The sequence below is a fragment of the Saccoglossus kowalevskii genome, chromosome 14, assembly GCF_978046115.1.
Source record: "Saccoglossus kowalevskii chromosome 14, keSacKowa6.1, whole genome shotgun sequence".
NCBI classification, from domain to species: domain Eukaryota; kingdom Metazoa; phylum Hemichordata; class Enteropneusta; family Harrimaniidae; genus Saccoglossus; species Saccoglossus kowalevskii.
Window position 1 is genome coordinate 20570598 of NC_140654.1, and position 6703 is coordinate 20577300.

Here is a 6703-nt window from a genome sequence, read left to right on the forward strand (position 1 = left end):
TCTACATACATGTAATGTTCGTACGCAGCTTAGCACTTGTACAAAAGCATATCTGAATGATAAAATCTTTAGTTTCCGAATAGCATTTTTTTTGTTTTACTCTACTCTAACATTCGTGTTTACACTCATGTTCAGCAAATATAAGCATATTTGTGTAGATGTGAAATATAATGTAGCAGAAAATATTGAACTAATTAAAATTATTTTGGACTGACATCCAACATTTGATGATTAGCGTCTATTATTATACATTGTTCTGCATTGGCACACACATACATCTTGAGGGGCAGCTTGCTATTAGTATTGTTCCAGAATGATGATATATTTGCTTGTTGTGTTCGTATATAATCTTCTAAATTCTTTTTGAATTACAGTAAATTACAGTCATGTTAAACAAATATAAAGCTACTTCCAACATTTCCTTCACCATTATTTTTTTTATTTAAAATCAATTTGTCTAAATGTGGAAGATTGCACATGTTGAACTATACTATTTTCCAGTCAAATAATCATACACCCACATGATGTATTAACATTTGATATTCACAAGCCACATTCTGTATTCAATACATGGGCATCATTGACTCATTAAGAATTATAATTATATTAATCGTTCTCACAAATTATTGACATAATTGATGTATAGCTTATATAATTTCACTTTGAACATATAACTCGCTAATACAGGTCGAAACCATGTCACATGTTGTCGATTATATCACCATACTGGCGTATTTCGTTTAGTAAACTAGCTCTAATTCATGGGATGAAGTCACACGTCGCGTTACATTGCGATTTCCTGTACGTCGTTTGCGACTGCTAATTGGGTTGCAGATGTAGATAGTCAACTAGGGAAAACTGTCTACTTTAGCTTCACTTTAAAAGATGAACTCAACACATTAATGACAACGAAGATGCACCGATGACGACGAAGGAAGCAATGAAGTATTCTATATATGTCTTTCTATATTTTTGTGAAGAAATCGAAACATATCTAGTCGACTTCGAGAAAAAACATCTCTAACTTCAACAATTAGTGTTGATGAATGATTCCATATATATAAGAAAAATAACGGGTAAATTTAAACAAAATTAATTTCGATTCACATCATAGTACAGTCGTGCGAATTATTCTAATCCCATAATCACCAGCTTGTGACTGTACACTCAATACAGAAATACCATAGCCTCATTAGCAGTTATAATTACTGCGATCATCATTTTTACATACAAGGACTAAGAGATTATTTGCCCTCCTAACGTCGGGTAAATGATCACATGCGCCCGGGCGCAAACGACCATATTCGGGCAGTAATATATAAAATAACACGGTAAATGTGATATACATTAATTTCAGTTCAAATCACCAGAGAGATATGAATTATTCTAATCCTATATTCAACAGCTTCCACATCATTGTCAAATTAGCAATTATAATTGCCTTGATTATTTGTACATATCGTTTTGTACGTGTTATTCAAGTGTGTATGAAGCATTGGCAAATTAAGTTGTGTTATTCGACTACTATCTTCATCAAATTAGTTCAAATATGTATCTTTTTACCATCACTGTCATGTTCTTAGCAACCTTTCTTGTGCATACAATGGCAGTAATTTAATCAATTCAGAACAATACGAATACAAACACATAGTTAATCAATGTGCTTCGTCTAGCTACATGGAATGTTCGTACATTAGCTTAGAGCACTTGTAAAAAATAAATCTTAATGCTAAAATATTTAGTATTGTTAAATATTCTTGTTTACACTCACTTTTAGCAAATATAAGCAATATTACACTTTAACACACTAAAAATAATCAATATAGGAATGGTACCAAGTATTTAACATGGATTATTTAGTTTCAGAGAGACCGTAATAATCAATATTGGAATGGTACCATGACAGTAGAACATGTAATTAAATTTTCGATAGCTGGCAATTCAATATTAGTACCAAAAAAGTACCATGTATCGAGAGGAGTGTTATCATGAATATGGAAATGGCGTGGGACGCTGCTAATAATCAATCCGGAAATGGTACAACAATAGTAGCATGTGCTATTCAGTTGAAGAGGACTTATACGGTAATAATGAATATACGAATCGTATCAAAATACAATTGTATAATTTTGTTGTCTAGAGCTGCTAATAATTCAGAAATAGGACCAAAATATTGGGATGCGATATTTAGTTCGAGAGAACTGATAATATCAAAATATAGCAGCACATACAATTTAGTTGCTGAATAATTAGATGCTAATAATTATCAATTGGTACCAAAATATTAGCTTTTGGTATTTAGTTAAAGAGGACTGGTAATAATGAATGTATAAATGGTATCAAAAATAGTAGCACATACAATTAAGTTGTCGAGAGCTGCTAATAATTCACAATTTGTACCAAAGTATTCGCTTGTGCTATTTAGTTAAAGAGGACTGGTAATAATGAATGTATAAATGGTATCAAAGATAGTAGCACATACAATTTAGTTATCGAGAGCTGCTGATAATTCACAATTTGTACCGAAATATTAGCATGTGCTATTTAGTTCAAAGAAACTTATATAATAATGAATATAAGTATGGCACAAAAATAGCAGTACATACAATTCATTTATCTAGCTAGTACTGCTAATAATTCATTAATGGTACTAAACTAGTGTAATATATTATGTAGTTCAAAAGGACTGGTAATACTGAATATTGGAATCAATGGCACAAATAAAAAAACAGCATATTTTTTTTTTCGAGAGCTGCTACTAATTTAGCATTTGTACCATAATATTAGCATGTGCTATTTATTTCATCAGGACTTGTATTACTGGAGAGAAATTTTAAAAAAATAGCAGCAAAAAACATTTAGTTGCCGAGAGCAGCTAATACATGCATGTAGTGCATGAGAACTGGTAATAATATATATACGAATCAATGTCACATAAAAGTGTAGTTGTCGATGGCTGCTACGATTTCAGGATTGGTATCGAATTATTAGCATGTACTATTTATTCCAGTAGGACTTGGAACTACTAACATTGAATATAGGAATGTCGTCAAAGTATTAGCATGTATTATTTAGGTTGAGGGAACTACTAACATTGAATATAGGAATGTTGTCAATGTAGTAGCATGTATTATTTAGCTCGATGTAACTGCTAACATTTATTATAGGAATGCCGTCAAAGTAGTAGCATGTATTATTTAGTTCGATGGAACTGCTAACATTCAATACAGACATGTCGTCAAAGTAATATCATGTATTATTTAGTTCAAGGGAACTGCTAATATTGAATATAGCGGTGTCGTCAAAGTAGTAGCATGTATTATTTAGTTTGAGGAAACTGCTAACATTGAATATAGCGATGTCGTCAAAGTAGTAGCATGTATTATTTAGTTTGAGGGGACTGCCAACATTGAATATATGAATGTCGTCAAATTAGTAGCATGTATTATTTGGTTCGAGGAAACTACTATCATTGAAAATATGAATGTCGTCAATGTAGTAGTATGTATTATTTAGTTCGAGGGAACTACCAACATTTAATAAAGAAATGCCGTCAATGTAGTAGTATGTATTATTTAGTTCGAGGGAACTACCAACATTTAATAAAGAAATGCCGTCAATGTAGTGGCATGTATTATTTAGTTGAAGAGAGCATACATATTGAATATTGTTAAACACAGTGAAAAATATTTGATTGCATTATTGGGTTGTGTGTGTGTGGCCATCGGATGCAGAATTTTAGATTAAGTCAGTTCACAATTAGGCCGCCATTTACCATGAAGCAATACAAGGTCGAATGTAGCATGGTACCTGGCTCTATTCTGTTCCTATGTACTGAATATCAGGTTGCTGTGTTTTGGTATTTTTCAAGGCAAATTGACCAGAAAAGTGAGTTTAATTTTAATTTTTCATATGTAAATACTTATGCGGAGCTACTGTAGTGGCTTTTTCTTTCCGATTATGAAAATGTGTGTTTCTGTCGACCATCGTTAAGATATTTAAATAGTAGCTAAAACGTTTCTTCATAACATTTATTTTTATAAATGTTGTTTGAAATTGAAGATTATGATTTGTATTTTATCTTTTACCCACAGAATAGCGTTTATACAGTAGTTTCTGTGTTACTTCCTGGGTAACATTTTCTTCCTAAAATGTGAGAATTGTTAACCTTTTTAGTCTCTTTTGACTGAGATTTTCCTAATGAATCTGGTATACTAAGTTAAGTTACTGTGCATACGAAACATATAAAATGTCTTCAAGGAAGAATATTGTAATATAATTCCGATTACGAGGATGTCAATAAAGTTTTCTGGATGCATGTTTTTTTGTGACGTGGTTACTAAGCTGCTACGTATACTAAATTAAGTTATAGCTTGTCAGGTTATAGTCAACTGATAGTAGTGTTTCCGTATCTTGATATGCAAAATGGAAGTATATGTATATCATCAAATCATATTATGGAATATGTCTTTCTATTGTTTGAACAAATGATGCAGTCTGAATTTGAATTAGAATCATGTACATTTAATCCCAAGAAGACATCTTTTGATGAAAAATTTACTGAAATATTACAATAATTGTCAAGGGCAAATTTAAGATCGCGATGCACTGGAGAGACATGAATACAATTTTAAAACAAATAAAGCAGTGTTTCAGGAAAATTGTGACAAAAAGTACTTATCAGTATCGACTATATTACGTATATTTAAAAAACATTTTTGTAGTGGAAATTTTATTAATCAGTCTGTATTTACAATTTCTGAGTGATACATCATAAGTAGTAATGAAATGTAGTTTGAAATAATACTCAAAATTTAGATTTGTGCCAAAAATCTTTCCACTTTTCAACACAGGTTTGAGTTATTAGGTTTAACCTATACATTTTCTCTACGATTTCTGAGTAAGCTCTTTTAATATGGATAAGGGTAGATTCATTTTCATTATCTTTGCTATTCAAGGAAACTAACCAATTTCTAGGAATAGCATCAATAAGACTGAAATATTTTAAAAATTGATTTGATGATATGTTATATTTGCCCGAGAAAGTTTTAAAGGTGAGGAAATTGTTCCTATCATCCAGTACATCGGGAAGAAATACATACCACTCTGGTACCAACCTCTATAGAACATAGTTCGCTTTATTGACATTTATATATGAATGGAAGACGTTAAGAGCTTTGCAATTTCTGAGTGGTAGAGTAATTGTAAATAATTGTTTTGACTAATAAACTCATGGCAAGCAGTGCAAAAGGAAATTTAATTTCACTACTTTAATAAGTCTAATAATATATTTCAACTGTTTTACGGGCACTAGCAAAAGTAATATGATATCACTAATTGGTCGATTAAATGGTTTGTAAGCACAATATGTAGATTTCACGGTTTTTGACAAATGTTGTGTGAGCGCCACCCAGAGCCCACATGAGTTATTCGTTCGTTTTAGTTGGAAGTCGAAGAAACCACGTTGGGGACTGTATCGTGACAACGTGAAGTAGAACCACAATTGTTTTTGCGAGAGTGTTATTGTGATTTAGGGAATCGCGCTTTATGATCAACGAAAGAGTAATGACAGAACAAACAAGACGAGATAATGAAATGGAAATTCTCGCGCTTTACATGAAGAGCTATAACTCAATTAGGAAGATCTCAAGAGCGTGTACTACCATTGATAACCAAACATTTTGAAATCGTTCTCATAAATTGTGTATAAACTTTTCATTTCAGTTTCTGTAACATTCGAAATATATTTCTTGACCAATAAAGACAATGACGTATTTGTTCCATGCGGTTCCAAGTCCGGGAAGGTCACTATATCATCAGCCTTGATCTTGCGCAGCACGTGGTTGGCGTCACGTGTAAAGGTCTCGTACTTCCCGATAATATCGTAATGTACATCACAAGGCTTGCAAAGCTCTTCATACGTTTGCCAGTGAACGTCAATGTTTTTCTGGTGGCTTAAGACAAACCTCACAAAACTTTGAAACGTTTGTATCTTCGAATTTTTTCCATCAATTTTATCGCGATATGCGGACAGCAACCGTTCAAATGGATGCCTTACAAATATTATTTTTGTATATGTTTGAAGGCACCGTACTCTACCTTCTAGATCAAAGCTTCCAAGTTGTTTGAATTTCTTTGTGTAAATACCCCATGTACTGTCCTTTATTTCAGCAGTGCTGTTGTAGCGCCCTCCCATTACCATCAGCACTCTTCGCCAATTTGATGTTGCAACTTTGGGAACAGGACAGTAAATCAGTTTATACTTGTCATCGACGTACATTTCATGGGACAACTGCAATTGTCTATAATTGTCTGTCTGTATTTTCCCACTTTCAGCAGCCATCATGTTTTGTTCACTAGCGTTTGAACAGTTCACATATTTATTAGAAACCTGTATACTAGTATTTTGCAGCTGGTGACATGTACATCGCAGAAATGACAGGCGTCTACGCATGTCTTTTTCGACCATCCGGGTTCTAGATAAGTTCTGAAAAATAGTGGTTCTCATATAATGGAAAATATATAAGGAAATATGATTATCATTGCATGTATTATGTAACAGAGGGTGAATGAAATTTGAAGTTATGGAATAGTAGAAATTATTAATTGTGGACGATGCTTTTTCCAACTAGTGTATAGAGAATTAGAATGATCAAGTTCCAGTCAGCTAGTATACTGCTTGTAATTTTATCATCAACGGACG

General features: G+C 32.6%; 1 pseudogene; it reads right to left on the reverse strand.

The window, feature by feature from the left end:
• Positions 1-5659: 5659 nt before the first annotated feature.
• On the reverse strand, positions 5660-6343 carry LOC146734547 (carbohydrate sulfotransferase 9 pseudogene; annotated as a pseudogene).
• Positions 6344-6703: the final 360 nt, after the last annotated feature.